General features: G+C 46.1%; 1 protein-coding gene across 1 annotated transcript in view; it reads left to right on the forward strand.

Annotated features, from left to right (window-relative positions):
* The first annotated feature begins 1,662 nt into the window (after positions 1-1,662).
* The window catches only part of LOC141981845 (uncharacterized), a 28,299-nt gene continuing 10,622 nt past the window's right edge, over positions 1,663-19,339 (forward strand). The window contains exon 1 of the mRNA XM_074943480.1: positions 1,663-1,712. The gene's annotated coding sequence lies outside the window, so the exon portion shown is untranslated. The remainder of the gene's footprint in view (positions 1,713-19,339) is intronic.

A 19,339-nucleotide genomic window follows, 5' to 3' on the forward strand; every position in this document is an offset into this window, starting at 1 on the left:
AAAAAGTACTAAAATAATATCTGTAATGCCCCACTGAATTATATAATACCTGTTCTGTATGAATCTGCTGTTCATGCTCTAGTTGCTGGTTCACTTTCTCAGCTTGATTTAGTCCATCTTCCTGTTCATTGCATTTATCCCACTGCTCACATAGCTCACTCTGAAGACTTTTTACTTTCTTTTTAACTCTACTGACCTCAGCCTCTTGAATGCTCTGCTGTTAAAAATTATTATGTTTAATGAGTAACACATACAGCAATAGGTGTATGTTTTAGTACTCATTCATAGAAACAATGTTCTGAGACTCCTAATTTAACTGATTTTAAAAGAAATTGAAATAAAAAACAGTTACTAACCTGTTCTGCAACTATTGTTCTTTGAGATGTGTTGCATGTGTCCATTCCACTCTTGGTATCAGTGTGCCCAGCACACAGCTGTCAGGAACTTTTCCCCTGAGTGATACCCATTGGATGGCTCAAGCTGCCCCTGCTGCCATGCGCCACTGTGTGCAGGTATAAAGGGAAGAGCTGCTCCAGCCCCCTTCAGTTCCTTCTTGCAGAAACTCTGATGTAAAGGGGTAGGAGTGTGGGTCGTGGAATGGACCTGTGCAACACATCTCAAAGAACTACAGTTACAGAACAGGTTAGTAACCTTTTTTTCCCCCTTCAAGTGATTGGACATGTGCATTCCAGTCTTGGAGACTCACAAGCCATAAGAACAGGAGATGGAATCAGAGTCAATTTCAATAAAGACTGGAAAAAAACTCATCCCACTCTAGCATTGTTTCAGGAGTCTTGAGCTGCAGCATACCGGGAGGCAAATGTATGGACCTAGGACCAGGTTGCTGCTCTACAAATGCCAGCAGTTGGAACTTATGTCAGCAAGGTTTCTGAGGCCAATTGCAACATCATCAAATGAGATGTGACACTGTCAGGCAGGGCAACATTAGCCATATCATAGCACATGCATAACATGGGATACAATCCAGGAAGAAATTCTATGTGTGGAAACTGATTGACCTCTTATTCTGTCTTCCACTGCTATAAACAGCTGGGAGGATTTACAAAAATGCCTGGTTCTGTCCAGGTAAAACTCTAAGACTCTCCTGACATTCAAGGTATGAAAATATACTCCCTCCCTGTTTGTATGTGGCTTTGGGTAAAATACAGGCAAATACATTTTCTGATTTCATGTGCAAATGCAAAATCAACTTTGGGATGAACTTTGGATGAGGACACTGGTAAACCTTGCCCTTAAAAAAGATTGTATATGGAGGCCCCAAGATTAATGCCCGCAACTCCCCTATTCCTCTGACTGAGGTAATAGCCACCAAAAATGCCACCTTTATTGATAGATGCAGTAGATAGCACGTAGCCAATGGCTCAAACAAGGAACTGATAAGCCATAAGTCTTGACAATACTAAGTTTAGATCCCATGGGGGAATTTGGTCTTGCGCCTGAGGGTATCATTTGATTTAGCCTTTTAAAAAGCTTTAAATGACCTTATGGACATATTGCTAGAGGAAAATAGAACAATTGTCCACTTTAGGGTGGAATGCTGAAATAGCTGTTAGATGTACCTTGATGGAATTAGGCGTCAAACCTTGTTTTTTCAGGTATAGTGACTAGTCCAGAATATGTGGAACTGAAGAACTGGTCAGAGATTCTCCATACTGGCAAGGCAAAACAGAAAAACGCTTCCAGTTAGAGAGGTAAGTAGCTCTTGTAGAAGGCTTTCCACTATTTAGTAGGATCTCTTGAACATCCTTCAAGCAGGCCTGCTCTCTAGTATCTAGCCATGGAGCATCCATGTAGTTAAGTGAAGGGATTATAAACTCATAGGCAACCACGATCCTGGGAGATTAACTCCAAGTCAAGTGGAAATGAAGTTGGGAGTTCTCTGACAGCTCCAGGAGAGTGGAAAGCCAGCAACGATGGACCCATGCTAGGGCTACAAGTATGACTCTCGCGTGGTCCTGTCTTATCTTTAGTAATACTCTATGAATGAGTGGGTTTAACTGAACTATCTGCAAGCAAAATATAATGTAATTAAGACATGAAAGGGAATTAGCATCCACAAGCTAATATGGTTACATGGTTAACTTCTAACAAGATATAGGTAAACACATACAAATACAATTAGTATTTACCTCTAATTCTCTAACAATATAGGCTTGCATTTCAAAGCTCTAGTTTACCTACAATAGCCTTGTTAGATATTTATAAAGAGTAGCCCTAATTACCATTAATATACTTTTCTAATATGTCTTTAAATGTTGAATTTGGGTCATCTAGCCTTCTAGTTGCTTAACCCTTTCTAGCTCAGGGTGACACGGATATTGGTGAAAGAGTAGAGGACCCTGTCTGATCACATCAGTAAAAAGGTGTCTCTAATAGAACCTGGGCTGTGACCCTGTAAAGAGCAGAACTGCAGACACTTTCTGTTGGACTTTATCACAAATAGGTGTACTTGGGGAAACCTTCACCACTAGATGTATCTGGCCACATCTGGGCAGAGACCACTCTTGGTGACTCATAAATGATCTACTCAGGTGGTCTGCAAGGTCATTCTGTATCGCTGGCAGGTAGGATGCTTCTAGATCTATCAGATTGTGACGGGTCCGGCACTGCAGCGCCCCTTTGTGGCAGGGGTGGATGGGGTGTCGGGGCCTCACCGCTCTTACTTTCCCATGCCCGTCCTGTAACGGCATTCCAATGTGGCCCAATGGCCGGTTTCCCTGTGCTCGTCCCTTAGTCGTGGAACAGGACCTAACAGCTTGAGTCCATGTGTCGCCCTGAGTATTGGGTGGTGTGGCCCGACGGCCAGGGTCCACGTAAACCGCTCTCCGCGTTGGAGCAGTGCGGCCTAGCGGCCGAAGTCTATACCATCCCCCTCGCAAGCGGGGTGGTGCAGCCGAGCAGCCGGAGTCTATACTATCCCCCTCACAAGTGGGGTAGTGCGGCCTAGCGGCCTGAGTCTAGATAACTCACCCCACACGTCGGGGCAGTGTGGCCCAACGGCCAGAGTCCATATAACTCCCTCTCAGGCGGGGAAGTGTATCCCAATGGTGTGGGGGAGGGGGACCCGGGCCTGCCCTCTCCACCGGGTCCCGACCCAGGGCTCTCCTATTGGTGAGGTTTCCCCACGCGCTTAGCTCGGCGGGGATCCGCCCGCAACACACCAAGAGTCAGTGCAGCTTTAACGCTGCCTGTCTCTAAAATGCCGCTGGGTCACTTCCCACCCTCAATGTCATCTTCTCCACCCCAGGAGGGGGGCGTCCTCCGGTCCATCCCCTCCTGCCGAGACCTCCGTCTGGGATGTCAAGTGTGTCCCAGCTTGGTTGGCCCCTGGATCCGGGAGCTTTGGCTGTCCCTCCTCAGGAGCTGGCGGTGTGCCTCCTCCTCCTCTAGTGGTCAGCCCAGACTGAGCACCTTTGCAGGCTTTTATACCTATTCTCCAGTTGGAGCATGCCCAGCAGGGCTTCCGGGGCGGGGTTTCCTCTCCCAGGAAGGAAGCGTTAACCCCTGTGATACCAGTGCAGGGCTACTCATCCCCGTCACAATCCCCCCCCTCAAAACCATGGTTGGGGCCGGCGGTTCCTGGGACTTTTCTTCCCCCTCCCTTTCCCCGACATGGGAAAAGAAATCCACATTCTCATGAGCCTTCCCTGGCCGGTGTGACACGTGGAAGAAATAGAGTTGGAGAGACAGATACCACCGCATGATCCGTGTATTCGCTTCCTTCATGCTGTTAATCCATCTAAGGGGTACATGATCCGTCACCAAGGAAAAGGTGTTCCCTAACAGGTAGTACCTCAGTACCTCAACTGCCCATTTGGCCACAAGGGCCTCCCGCTCTATGGTGGAATACCGGGTTTCTCGCGGAAACAGCTTACGGCTTAGATACAAGATGGGGTGCTCCTCTCCCGCCTCTTCCTGGGACAACACAGCTCCCAGCCCTACCTCGGAGGAGTTGGTCTGAAGAACAAAGGGCTTTGAGAAATCGGGCTGTCTTAGTATAGGCTCCCAGGTCAGCCATTCACATAGGGCATCGAAGGCCTCCTCACAGGCTTTCGACCACTGGACCTTCTTCAGCTGGGAGCTTCTCGTCAGGTCTGTGAGGGGGGCTGCCAGCGTGGCAAAGTTAGGTACAAACCGTTAGGTTGTATCCGGCCAGCCCTAAGAACTGCTGAAATTGTTTTTTTGTTGTGGGCGTGGGGTAGCTTTTCAAGGCCCCTACCTTATCTACCAAAGGGTGGAGTCTCCCCCGGCCCACCGTATAGCCTAGGTAGGTCACTTCTCGTTGGCCCAAGTGGCATTTGGCCGGGTTTGCGGTGAGACTCGCCTTGCCCAGGGCACGCAACACGTCCGCGAGATGCTGGAGATGTTCCTCCCAGCTGGAACAGTAAATGACGATGTCGTCGATAAATGCTGTGGCGTACGAACTGTGGGGGCTCAGCACTTGATTCAGGAGCTGCTAGAAGGTGGCCAGAGCCCCATGTAACCCAAAAGGCATCATTGTGAATTGGAAGAGGCCGAATGGTGTGGGAAAACTGTCTTTTCTCTGGAGGTGGGTGTCAGCGGGATCTGCCAGTATCCTTTGGTCAGGTCTAGGGTGGAGATGAATTCTGCCTTACCCAATCGTTCCAGCAGCTCGTCCACTCAGGGCATGGGATAGGCATCAAAACGGGAGATCACATTCACCTTGCGAAAGTCAATGTAGAACCTGACTGTGCCATCTGGCTTGGGGACTAGTACTTTTGGGCTCCGCCATTCGCTTCTTGACTCTTTGACCATTCCTAGGGCCAACATCATCTCGAGCTCTTTCCGCATGATCTCCCACATCTTCTTGGGGAGAGGGCGATGACTCTCCCTCACTTTGTGGCAGGAAATGGTGGCGATATGGTGGCTAGTCAACCTGGTCTTCCCTGGCTGGGTTGACAGGACTGTGGGGAAGGCTGATACCAACTATCGTACCTGCTCATGCTGTACCGGGTCGAGTTCCAAGCCTACGGCTGCTGCCCCTGGTTCCACGGGTTCCCCAGCCAATGGCCCCAATTTGGGTTCTGGAGGGTACAGGACAATCATCAGGCCTTCGCCGTCTCTCCAGGCCTTGAGGAGGTTCACACGGTAGACCTGAGTATCCCTCCTTCGTCCTGACAGCCGCACTTCATAGTCGACAGGCCCTATTCATCGGGTCACCTCGAAGGGGCCTTGCCACTTTGCCAACAGCTCGGATTCCGAGGAAGGTAGCAACAAGAGGACGCGGTCCCCCGGCTCAAAACTTCTCATCTTGCCTCCTTTATTATACTGAGCCTCCTGGTTACACTGGGCTTTCACCAGGTTCTCTCGTGCCAAGGCTCCCAACGTGTGTAGCCGTTCCCGTAGTTGGAGGATATATTGAACGGATCTTCTGACCCTCTCTTCCCATGTTTCTTTCAGGAGATCTAGAATTCCCTGGGGTCTCCTCCCATAGAGGAGTTCAAAAGGGGAGAACCCTGTGGATGCCTGTGGTACCTCTCTCACGGCAAAGAGGAGCACTGAGAGTGGCTTATCCCAGCGCTGGGGATCGTCGTCCATGAACTTTCTCAGCATGGCTTTCAGAGTGCCATTAAATCTCTCCACCAACCCATCCGTCTGAGGATGGTAGATAGAGGTCTTTAGTGCATGGATATTCAGCAGACGGCATAATTCTGCCATCAATCTAGAGCTCACGTTAGTCACTTGGTCTGTCAGTATCTCCCACTGCAGGCTGACCTGAGCAAAGATCTGTAGGAGCTCGTTGGCAATGATTGGGGCCGTGGTGGACCGTAATGGTACCACCTCTGGCTACCGGGTTGCATAGTCATCTACGACCAGGATGTACTTGTGGCTTGAGCTGCTCTTTTCCAAGGGTCCCACCAAGTCCAGACCAATCCGCTCGAAAGGAGTTCCCATCACCGGCATCGGCACAAGGGGGGCTTTCGGGACCCACCTTCGGGCTGGCTTTCTGGCACTCGGGACAAGAGGCGCGGTACTCCTGCACTTCCTGATGAATGCCCGGCCAGAAGAACCTCTGGGCCACATGTTGTAGCGTCTTCTCCCTCCCCAGATGCCTGTCCCAAGGTACTGAGTGAGCCAAGTGGAGCAAGTTTCGCCGGAACTGTCTCAGGACCAACAATTGGCGCAGTTCTTCCTTTGTCTGGGGTTTCTGGACCACCCAATAGCGTAGGTCATTATGGATCTCAAAGTGGGGGCCTTGCTGCTGGCGTCCAGGCTGGTCTTCCTCCCCCAGGGCACCCATCGCTTGCTATCAGGCCTGGCTGAAGGTGGTGTCCCCCCTTTGGGCTTCTAGGAAATCAGCATCGATATCCAGCCATCCCTGGCTCTCCCTCACCCGGCTCTCAGCCAGGGCCCGGCCTCCTTCGTCTAGCTTGGGATTCTCCGAGGGCCCCTTCAGGGGGGCGTCTGGAGTGGCTTGGCCTAGTAACCCTGGCCTTTTGGCCCACCCCCACTTTGGCCGCACCAGTCAGTTACCCCATTCTTTCAGGAGTTCAGTGAAACCCGGCCAGTCGTGGCCCAGAATCACAGGGTAAGCTAGCTTTGAAGCCACCCCAACCAGGCACCGCCCTCCCTGTTGCGCCGTCTTGAGCTGCAGCCAGATGGTGGGATAGGGCTTCACATCCCCATGGATACACTGCAGGCATATGGGGTCCCCCGTGGGGCCAGTGGGTTCTACCAGCCCCACCCGGATGACTGTCTGGCTACATCCGGAATCTACCAAGGCTATAGTCGGCATCCCATCCACTCTCACTGGTACAAGAACCTTTACCCTGTTCCCACCTCCGGGCCCATTGACTGGCAGCCCAAACCTGTCCATAATTACAATCCATGTACGGGCATTCCCTCCAGAAATGCCCCATGTGTTCACACTCATAATGCAGATAACACTTCTCCAGGTGGGGTGTCCTGGGAGGTACCCTGTCTTCTCGCTGAGTCATCTTGGCTCTGCATCACCCCTTGCAGCGTGGGTTGGTGGAGTCCCCCCCTCCGCCTTGTGGACCCCCCTTCCCAGAGCTGGGTTCCGTTTGCCTGAGTTCCCCCTTTTGAGCCGGCCTTGTGCTCTCCCTCCGCGGCCAGGTAGTCCTCCATTAGCAAGGTTGCCCCTGCAAGGGTTTTTGGGTGGTGCCGCTGCACCCACTCCTTCCCCCTGGTAGGGAGGGTCTGCAGGAACTGCTCCAGAGCCACCATCTCTGCAACCTGAAGACTTGTCCGGCATTCTGGCTCGAGCCACCTCCAGCAGAGGTCGCGGATCTGTTGGGGCATGACTTGTGGTCTAGCCCCCGGCACATATCATTTTCGATGGAGTCGCTGGCAGTAGGTCTCAGGGCTAATGCTGGTCTGGTCTAAGATGGCTGCCTTGACCTTGGAATAGTTCAGCGTCTCCTGCGGGTCAAGGTTACGATAAGCGGCCTGCGCAGGGCCCGTCAGGTAGGGGGCTAGTATAGTGGCCCAATGTGCGTGGGGCGACTTGACGGCCGTGGCAACCCTCTCAAACGTCACGAGAAAGGCCTCAGGGTCATCTCTGGGCCCCATCTTGGTCAAGCGCACTGGTAGCACTCCAAGGCCCTCCCCGGCCCTGCTCCTAGCCGCGCCAGAGGAAGGACTTGGTGCATGTCCTAACAGCGTGGTCATCTATTGGAATAATAACTCCTGGCTGGCTTGTTGTTGGGCGGTCAGCTCCCTGATCAGCTGCTGCTGTTGTTCCTGCTGCTGCACCGCCTGCAGTTGCTGTTGGGCTGCTAGTTGTTGAAGCAACTGTGTTTGTTGCTGCTGGTTGTCCAGCAGCCACTTCAGTAGCTTTTCTGGTTCCATCTTGAGCATCTGGGTCCTTACGTCAGGCCCTGATTCCTGCCCGCATTCTCCATCAGTTGTGACGGGTCCGGCACCGCAGCGCCTCTTTGTAGCAGGGGTGGATGGGGTGTTGGGGCCTCGCCGCTCTTACTTTCCCACGCCCGTCCTGTAAGGGCATTCCACTGTGGCCCAATGGCCAGTTTCCCTGTGCTCGCCTCTTAGTCGGGGTAGCGGGACCTAACGGCTTGAGTCCATGTGTCGCCCTGAATATCAGGCGGTGTGGCCTGATGGCCACGGTCCACATAAATCGCTCCCCGCGTTGGAGCAGTGTGGCCTAGCGGCCGGAGTGTATATCGTCCCTCTCGCAAGCGGGGTGGTGCAGCCTAGCAGCCGGAGTCTATACAAGTCCCCTTGCAAGCAGGGTGGTGCAGCCTAGTGGCCTGAGTCTAGATAACTCACCCCACACGTCGGGGCATTGTGTCCCAATGGCCAGAGTCCATATAACTCCCTCTCAGGCAGGGAAGTGTATCCCAATGGTCGGGGGAGGGTAGGGGGACCCGGGCCCGCCCTCTCCACTGGGTCCCGACCCAGGGCTCTCCTATTGGTGAGGTTTCCCCACGCGCTTAGCTCGGCGGGGATCCACCCGCAACATGCCGAGCGTCAGTGCAGCTTTAATGCTGCCCATCTCTAAAATGCCCCTGGGTCACTTCCCACCCTCAATGTTGTCTTCTCCACCCCGGGAGTGGGGGGCCCTCCGGTCTGTCCCCTCCTGCCGAGACCTCCGTCTGGGATGTCGAGTGTGTCCCGGCTTGGTTGGCCCCTGGATCTGGGAGCTTTGGCTGTCCCTCCTCAGGAGCTGGTGGTGTTCCGCCTCCTCCTCTAGTGGTCAGCCCAGACTGAGCACCTTTGCAGGCTTTTATACCTATTCTCCAGTTGGAACATGACCAGCAGAGCTTCCAGGGCGGGGTTTCTTCTCCCAGGAAGGAAGGGTTAACCCCTACAATACCAGTGCGGGGCCACTTAGCCCCGTCACACAGATTTGGAATACAGAACTCTCAGAGTAGAGTTGTTTCTTGACTGAATGGAGAAGAGTGAATTCCCCATGTTTGTTGAGGTAAAAATACTGATGTCACTTTGTCTGTGGGGACTAATGGGCTGCTTCCCCTGATCCACAATAGAAATATTTGGCATGCCAGTCAGAGTGCTTTTAGTTCTCTGACATTAACGTGTAAAGCTGAGTCATCTGAGGACCACAGAACCTCTGTGTCTGTAGAGAACCCAGGTGAGCTTGCCATCCCAGATCAGAAGCATCACTAGTGTGGGAGCTGGTTGCAGGCAGGCAAATGGGACGCCTACACATATATTGGCTAGATTTGTCCACTAATCTAGGGAGGTGAGGACCTGGGAGGGCATTCTTACCACATAGTCTAACTGATGTCTGCCTGGTGAGTAGACAGATGCCAGCACTGCAGAGTGCTGAGGTGCAGTCTACCATATTGAACCACGTGGGTGCAAGAGGCCATGTGACCCAGACACCGCAAACAGTTTCATGCTGTTGTGACCGGGTGAGCCTTCAAACCTATAACAATTGATTGGATTGCCTGGAACCTGGACTCCAGAAGAAAGATGCTGGCTTAAGATCAGTCCAGTACAGCATTTAGAAACTCTATCCTCTGGACTGGGGAGAGGAGAGATTTTTCACTGTCGATTAACAGTTCCAGAACATTGAATATAGACTGAATCAGGGCAACAGTCCTCTGTACTTGAAATTTGGACCAGCCTCTGACAAGCCAGTCTTCCAGGTAGGGATAAACCTGAATTCCCGATCTTCAGAGGAACCAGCTACTACTGTCATGACTACTTTACTACTGTAAAGACCCTGGGAGCTGCTTACAGGCTGAAGGTCAATAATGAACTGGTAATGATTTTGATTTACCAGAAATCAGTGGTACTGCCTGTGAGCTTCAGTGATTGACACATGGAAGTAGACATCTTTTAAGTCAAGGGTAGCATACCAGTATTTGGAATCCAGGGAAGAGATAATAGACGCCATGGTGACCATACAACACAGTTTCTTTTTAAAGAATTTGTTGAGTTTACATGTGGTCTAAAATTGGTCTGAACCCCTCTTCCCCCCTTTTTCACTTTTGGAATTAGGATGTATTGGGAATAAATCCCCTTCCCTCTGAGACCACATGGAACCTCCTCTATGGCTTCCAAATCAAGGAGCAATTGTACTTTTGGATAAGTTGTTTCTCATGAGAGTGGTGGCTAAAGAGGGATGGGGAGGAGGGGCAGAAGCAACCTGGACAGTATATCTCACTTCCATAGTATTCAAGGCCCACCAGTCTGAAGTAACTTGGGACCAAGTTCTGTGCAAGTAGGGCCGTGTTTTGTAAAGTTGAGGGAGTTTTGGTTTGGAGAGATGGATACTGGTATGTTGACCTCAGCTGGCCCATCAAAATGACTGTTCTGCCCTTCACAGGGGCCTTGAGCTGGATATGAAGCAGCAGGAGGGGGAGGTCTATGCATATAACCCCTGGATCCTTTTTTTTTTTTTGACAGTTCCTACCTCTGCTGAGACCAATAATGCTTCCTGACTGGGGCATGTATGTATAGACATAAGCACTTCAAGGTGGCTCTCAGGTCCTTAAGTCCATGGAGCTTGCGATTTGTCTGGTCTGACAATAGAGAAGTACCCTCAAATGGCAAGTCCTGGATAGTATTCTGGACTTCTTAGGGAAGACTGCCATAAACCTTTATAGGCTCATTAATTGGCAGAGATACCCTGAAGGAACACACAGATGATAAAATGTTCACCAGGCAACATAAGGCAACTAACCTCCTCGACGCATACATCTAAGTCTGTAGCCACTATCTTTGACAAACACCTGATAAACTTTAAAATCATCATGGGGGGTGAAGTTATCCCAGACTAAATAGCCTCATCTGGGGAGGATAAAGAGGAAGCCAAGATTGGAGGGGGTAGAGTATCTTCTATTGGCTATTACTCTGGAATCTCTTGATGCTTGGTACCAGGCTCAGTAACAGGCTCGGGGGACAGAGTCTCTCAGTGCACAGACTCTATCCTTCTAGATGAGGACACTGAGTATGCATGACGTGAAGCAGATCTTGAAGCTCAGGAAAACCTCCAATGGTTTCAAAATGGCCACTGTAATGAGGCAGGGCCCCATCATCCTGGCTACATTCCCACTAAAGGATCGCAGTGGTAGGTCAAAAGAGAGGGTCTTTGAGGACACTGGTAGGTCCTGCTTCAGTATTGTGAGACAAAAGATCCCACCTCTGAGTCTGATGATGAAGTTTCCCCTTCCTCTGACCATGGTGGGGCTGGATCCAGTCCATGCCAAAGACTGGTTCCAAGAACCTGGCAATGGGCAGAGTGACACCATAATTGGAGGATTCTCCTTTGATGGTACTGAGGGCCTGCCTGTCTGGGAAGCAGGCAAATGTGGTACCAGAGGTTGATTTGCTGGCAGATGAGGCACTGGTGCCAAGGAATCAGACTCCTGGAAGGAAGGAGACACTGGCAAAAAGAGGCAGAGCAGATTTCTTGACTCCATAAACCCTTCTGGGATAGTCAGCACCAAGATGGTCTCTTCTTGCAGTACTGAAGAAATTGACAATGTCACTTCCAGAAATGGGCTCAACAGTGCTTCTTGTGCCACCATTTGCCAACTGAACCAACTTAGGCACTGATTTAGAGGAGGAGTGCTTAAGTTTCAGGTGCATTCTACTTGTCTCTTTCTTCCTCCTCTTGCTAGACTTAGAGGGTGGAGACCTTAGTCTGGCCGGGGCCTTTCTGAAAGTTTTGTATTTCTTCCCCGGTATTGATGAGGTAGAATAATGCTAAAACTGGAAGTGTGCCTCTCACTGAAGCTGCAGCACTCGGCACTGAGTCAGATCAATATGGCTCTGAGCGTTGCCTCAGCACCACCTTCATCAGTAGGAATTTCAGCCTAGCCTCTCTATTATTCTTCATCCTAGGCTTGAACTCCCTGCAAATCTGGCACTGGGCCTTTACATCTGATTTCCCCAAGCACTTCAGGCAGATACTGTGTGGTTCACTCATTAGCATAAGCCTCGAGCAAGAAGCACACAGCTTGAAGCCCGGTGACCAGGACATACCTCAGCACCATGAATAGAAACCCACACACTTTCCCCCCCAAATGGGGAAAACAACAAGTCCATTTTTTTTAATGCAACTAAAATGTATTAACTATCCGAACTATACTGAAGACTAGACTGACTATACACATGCCCGCACACACACACACACACACACATAAACACAGTATTTACAAATGCTGAGTGAGAGAACTGTTCTGGTATTGACAGAACTCCAACAACCATCATGGGCAATAAGAAGGATCTGAGAGGGGTTACAGGTAGCTTTGTCTTTTATATCTGCACACATTGATGCACAACCACAGGGGGAGCTCAAGCTGCCCAATGGGTATCACTGAGGGAAGATGTTTCCAATGGCTATGCACTGGGTGCACTGAACGTTGCACTTATTTAGGGGAAATAGAAAAGCAGGGAATTTCAAATACTATACACACACACAAAGAGAAAAGAGAAAAAGAAAATAATGAATTCCTATTGCAGGGAGAGAACAAATATTAAAGAGAATAACCCCCAGAACCCTGAAGCAAGGAAGGAATAGCACTTTCACCCTTCAAGTACTGGCAGTATGTCCAAAGTACAAATGGTCCCAGAGCAAGGGAAGAAGATAAATTGGACCCTAGTTCTTCCTTATGCAAAAAGATTATAAGGGAGTCTGGGAGTTGAAGGCTGTTCCATGCACAGAGAAGATCTCTCTATGGAGTCTTGTGTCCATATATGGAAAATGAAGTGGCTGTACATATTCTCTTAAAAAAAGACACAAAGGACAGTGGGCAACCAGATGCTCAGATTTCATAGTGATGAGCACAATAAAAAATATCCACACAGAGATAAGTAAAGAAGATGAAGCCTATAAAAAATTGAACAGAAGACAACAAATCTATCTAATCTAAATCAAACCATAGGAAATTGGCTAGTTTCTTTCTAAATGGTGCCCAACAGAGAGGAGGAGAAAACCCCCCAAAAATGCTAATAATTATGCTGTTACATGGACACAGTCTTAAAAGAAAATACATAATGGGGCTGCATGATTAACATATGATAATACAGGTAAAGGGTGGCATCCAGTCCAAAGGGCAAGTAGGAGAAAATTGATCTCACCTGTGGCTAAAATTCATTGATGCCACAGACTTTTAGTACTTCACCAATAACACAATACCACACAGTCCAATAGAAGGGGCAGTAGCTGGCAGTTCAACAACAAGTTTTGATATCTGCACATTTAAACCATGAGGTCAGACATCTGCAAGCACACAGCATCCCATGTAGGTACAGGGATCAACCCACTTAAAGTTTGACTGACATCAGTGGGGCTATTTGCAAGTATAGGGGTCTGCCTGAACAGAGCTCATTGCAGGATCAGGGCCTTAAACAGGAAAGCTTTTGGTATATAACACTCAACAAAGTGTTTCAAACAGAGGACAGGCCAAAAAGAAGTAGGTCAGAGAGCATAATGGAGTTAGAAGAACATGGGAAGGATCCAATTTGTAGTTAACCTAGATAGTTGTATGCTTATATTAATACCCAGAGAAAGCAAACACAAAAATATACTGTATTATTGTACAGAGAGGAAGTTTTTTTAAATGTTTCAAATACTTCTTTTCTCAATGTGCAACAAATATGTGACTCTCAGCAAAGATTCCTTTAACTAATTTTTAGAAGGCAAGGACTGTATTTTCTAGGGGAACTCACAAAAATCCATATTAGCACATGCAAAGTGGATATGTTGGAGCAAATGCAGGGTTTTGTGCGTGCAATAGGTATAGGCACATTTTTTTTGGAGAAGCACCTATTGCACATTAGAAATTTTGGCCACGTACACCAAGTTTCAATGCCTATATTTACTGCTGATCTAAACCCCTCTGGAAAGTCTAAAGCAACCCTAGTTTAACTGCATAATTCAGCTGAAGGGTTCTGCTGACAACACAACCATTAAACAATAGTTCAAGACAATAGAATTTGAGATTAAATCACAACCTGGGTATTCAGTCTGGTAGCAAAATATATAAAACAGGCAGAAAGCACTTGGTTCAAAATTTCACATAAAGTAGATCAACATTTCATAGGTATCTAAAGAAAGGCTGACTCTGCATACCACAGAAAGAAAAGGTCTGTCAAAAATGGGATAGGGAGCCTGCTTCAAAACAACTATGCTTCAGAATAATAACATACCTCATATTGCATATGACGGAGTAAAATTTTCAAAGTCACAAATGGCAATTAGGTGTCTAACTCTCACTGACTCTTATTAGGAGTCAGGTGCTTAACTATGTCTTTGACACTATCTCTCTGCATTTGTTTTTTGTTTTTTTCTTAAATCTAAATACATGTGGTTCCTTAGTTCAACAACTCTTAAGTTTAGTGTTTTAATAGTCATTACAATGTCAGCTTTTAAAGACTGTATTGGTTACCATTACAGAGCAGATAATTTATATAAGAGATTATAGTACTATTATTTCATCCCAGCAGTGATGCTGTTATGGTTGAGAATGAACTTGAATGGTAAGCCCTTCTTTTCAGATGCTGTCATAAATACAAAGGGAAGGGTAAACACCTTTAAATCCCTCCTGGCAGGGGAAAAACCCTTTCACCTGTAAAGGATTAAGAAGCTAAGATAACCTCGCTGGCACCTGACCAAAATGACCAATGAGGAGACAAGATACTTTCAAAGCTGGGGGGGGGGGAACAAAGGGTTCTCGCTGTCTGTGTGATGCTTTTGCTGGGACCAGAGCAGGAATGCAGGTCAGAACTCCTGTAAAGAGTTAATAAGCAATCTAGCTAGAGATGCGTTAGATTCTGTTTTCTTTAAATGGCTGATAAAATAAGTTGTGCTGAATGGAATGGATATTCCTGTTTTTGTGTCTTTTTGTAACTTAAGTTTTTGCCTAGAGGGATTCTCTATGTTTTGAATCTAATTACCCTGTAAGGTATTTACCATCCTGATTTTACAGAGGTAATTCTTTCACTTTTTCTTAAAATTCTTCTTTTAAGAACCTGATTGCTTTTTCATTGTTCTTAAGATCCAAGGGTTTGGGTCTGTGTTCACTCATGCAAATTGGTGAGGATTTTTATCAAGCCTTTCCCAGGAAAGGGGGTGTAGGGCTTGGGGTGATTTTGGGGGGAAAGACGTTTCCAAGTGGGCTCTTTCCCTGTTATTTTTGTTAGACGCTTGGTGGTGGCAGCAATAAGGCCCAGGGACAAAAGGTAAAATAGTTTGTACCTTGGAAAGTTTTAACCTAAGCTGGTAAAAATAAGCTTAGGGGTTTTTTCATGCAGGTCCCCACATCTGTACCTGAGAGTTCAGAGTGGGGAAGGAACCTTGACAGATGCTAATAACTTGTTGAAAAAAATACCCTTTGGGTTGATATTTCTCACGTTTTAAATCCCCCAAACTGTCTATTTATGTGGAAAGTTTAATAAAACTCAGGCCATGGACTTAAGCTGAAAGAGTCCTAATTGCTTTTACCTTTAAAACAATGTTGGAAGAAGCCCTGTGTGTCTGGACTTTATACATTACAAATTTAAATGACCGCTAACGCTGTAAAGTGCACTTCCCCAAATAGGTGTGAAATTTGATTTTCACTATTTATTCTAATGAGAATAGCACACTCAAAATGCACCTTTAAAAAAAGGGCTAAGGAAAGTCGTCTTTTTTTTCAAATCTAAATGTATGCAGTGTTAATACAGAGATTTTACAAGCCAAAAAAGTCAGAAAAGGGAAGAGGTTACTTCCCTAGATCTTTCTACAATTAATGATAACACTGGAGAGAATAATTCTGTTATAACTGATCCTAGGAATAGTAGTATTACTACTAGTGTTACTAGTACTAGTACTATTATAACTAGTGTTACTAGTATTATGCTGGTAGTATTAAAGCTGTTGGGTGGCACTTTTACACTGCAGTACCAGAGATCCTAGAAGCCCCCAGCTGCATACCCATTCTCAGTTTCTGCTTTGCAGCCTTTCAGTTGATCATGGAACCACTTATCTTCTGTTCTCATACTTATTGTTCTCTTAGTGCTGGTTTTAAACTGTTAAATAGGATAAATATATTTTTTATTTTATGTGTCTGCTCAAATTTCATATACATATATTAACAGTTTTCCTGTGAAACTTAATATAAACAATTGTTCTTCTGGTCACTATGAAATCTTCTTTGGACACAAGTACATGGGGCTTTTACAATGTTTCTAGCCTGACATATGAAAAACCCATAATTTGTGTTCAATTCTTTATTTATTTTTCAATATAATCCCCCTTGACATCAATGCACTTGGTCCAGCACAGCTGCATTTTGGCTATGCCCATTTTGTAGAGGTCCTTGTTCTGCATGCATGTTCAGAAGCTCCTCAACTGCTGTGATCACCTCATTATTATAATGAGCTATCAGAAGGCAGAAGAAGAAGTTTCTTTCTTTCAATTAAGTGTGTAAAGCATTTATGAATGGTGCCAATTTGACAGCCATGTAGACTGAAGTTTTATTTATCCACAGAACAAGTACAGCATGAACAGCAGCAATTCAAATATCTCACTACTGGTTTGCCTCAAACTTGAACTGACGGGAAAACCCTTGTGATGGAGATGATACAGTAAATTCATCATTTGTGCACATCCCATTCTTGGCCTTTTTGCTAATATTGTCAAAAAGTATGCAAATCGTGGTGGTGGTTTTTGTGAAACAGACTCCTTTTGGGAACTGGATTGATGCCACATATCATGTAGGCTACTCAACAGCCATCAGACAATAACAACCTTTGAAACATTAACCCAGGCTGGATTCAAACAGGTACCAAGAGGTGAAAAGCTCAATATCATATTTCCAATCCCTGAATCAGCTAGCCTCTTCACAATATTTCTGACCTGTCCCAAACTAGGAAGAATCAGAATTCTAATAAGAAAGTCTCTCCGGACAAAAATTACAGACTGGCATCTCAAACCAAAAAGGAAAAGAGAAACTAAAATACAACAAATTTTGAATTTACATTTTCATATTCAAACTTTTTGATGTTTGCCCATCATGAATGTCAAACTGGTTTCTAATTGATATTAATTTATAAGTGGTTCCTTTTGATTTAAAATATTTTAAAAACCACTACATTACATTACTCCCATCAAACTGTAAATTATAGGCAGAGCTGGAAGCAACATCTACAGTTAAGTTTCAATATCACTTTTCATTTTAAAAGTCTGCTTTAATTATCACTTCGCCAAACTTTAGTAATTCAGACCAAAATTTTCCATGACAAATGAATGCCTCAGGTTGAATTATTTTGGAAAGTTTGAGCAAAAATGGTTCAGCAATTTTTAAGAACAAGGTTAAGGAAAATTACACAGTTTTGCAAATAAAAAATATTTCAACTGATTTGTTAAGAAATTATAGCATGTCCAGGTTTTGAGGCAGAGACTTGATATTTGGCATGGGGGTCTGTGTGGGGTCATAGACTTGCCATTGTGAAACTCCACACAAATCTTTCTGGCCTAAAAGTCTCTGAATATCATCATTTGCACATAGAATCACAGGAACCTCAAGAGGTCATCTAGTCCAGTCCCCTGCATTCATGGCAGGACTAAGAATTATCTAGACCATTCCTGGCAGGTGTTTGTCTAACCTGTTCCTTAAAATCTCCAATGATGGAGATTCCACAACTTTCCCTATGCAATTTATTCCAGTCCTTAACCACTCTGGCAGTTAAGATGTTTTCATAATGTCCAACATAAACCGTCCTTGCTGCAATTTAAGCCCATTACTTCTAGTCCTATCTTCAGAGGTTAAGGAGAACCATTTTTCTCCCTCCTTGTAACAATCTTTTATGTACTTGAAAACGGTTATGTCCCCTCTCAGTCTTCTCTTCTCCAGACTAATTAAACCCATTTTTTTCAATCTTCCCTCATAGGACATGTGTTCTAGATCTTTTGTCATTTTTGTTGGTTTTCTCTGGACTTTCTCCAATTTATTCACATCTTTTCTGAAATGGGGTTCCCAGAACTGAACACAATTCTTCAGTTGAGGCCATATCAGCACAGAGTAGAGAGGAAGAATTACTTCTTCTGTCTTGCTTATAACACTCCTGGTAATACATCCAAGAATGATGTTTGCTTTTTTTGCAAGTGTTACACTGTTGGATTATACTTAGTTTATGATCCACTTTGATCCCCAGATGTTTTTCTGCAGTACTTCTTCCTAGGCAGTCATTTCCTATTTTGTATGTGCGCAATTGATTGTTCCTTCCTAAGTGGAGTACTTTGCATTTGTCCTCATTGAATTTCATCATATTGACTTCAGACCATTTCTCCAGTTTGTCCAAATCATTTTTAATTTTAAGCCTATCGTGCAAAGCACTTGCAACACCTCCCAGCTTGGTATCATCTGCAAATTTTATAAGTGTACTCTGTATGTAATTTTCTAAATCATTGATAAAGATACTGAGCAGCACCAGACCTAGGACAGATCCCTGCAGGACCCCACTTGATATACCCTTCTAGCTTGACTGTGAACCACTGATAACTACTCTCTGGGGATGGTTTTCCAACCAGTTATGCACCCACCTAATAGTAGCTCCATCTAGGTTGCATTTCCCTAGTTTGTTAATGTCAAGGTCTTGTGAGACAGTATCAAAAGTCTTACTAAAGTCAAGATATACCACTTCTACCACTTCCCCCTATCCATAAGGCTTGTTATCCTGTCAAATCAAGCTATTAGGTTGGTTTGACATGATTTGTTCTTCACAAATCAATGCTGACTGTTACTTATCATCTTATTATCTTCTAGGTGTCTGCAAATTGATTACTTAATTATTTGCTCCATTTTCTGTCTGGGTACTGAAGTTAAGCTGACAGGTATTTAATTTCCTCGGTTCTCCTTACTTCCTTTTTTTCATAGCTAGGCACTATATTTTCCCTTTTCTAGTCATCTGGAATCTCTCCTGTCTTCCATGACTTTTCAAAGATAATCACTAATGGCTCAGATATCTCTTCTATCTCTTTGAGAATTCTTTTTGATGTATTTCATCAGGCCCTGGTGACTTGAAGACATCTAATGTCTAAGTAATATTAACTTGTTTTTGAAGGGTTCATGTTTAGTCCATCCACCTGGAAACAGTCAGGGCACACCCTGACCGTTGTGTAGGAGCAACACATTGCTCCATCCAAGGACGAGGACCAGATATGAACCCTGGGAAGTTAATTAAAGGACAGTAATCGTGGGAAGCTTCCTTGGCCTGGCCTCAAGGCCTGAGAATTAGGATTGTAGTAGATAGAGGCTGGAAAATAAGAATATTAATCAAAGTCATGTATTCCTTTGTTGTGTCTTTTTGCGGTGGAAGTAGGTAATGCGCAGGGGGGAGAAATATAATAAAAGGGAAG

Source organism: Natator depressus, chromosome 2, assembly GCF_965152275.1.
Source record: "Natator depressus isolate rNatDep1 chromosome 2, rNatDep2.hap1, whole genome shotgun sequence".
Taxonomy (NCBI): Eukaryota; Metazoa; Chordata; order Testudines; family Cheloniidae; genus Natator; species Natator depressus.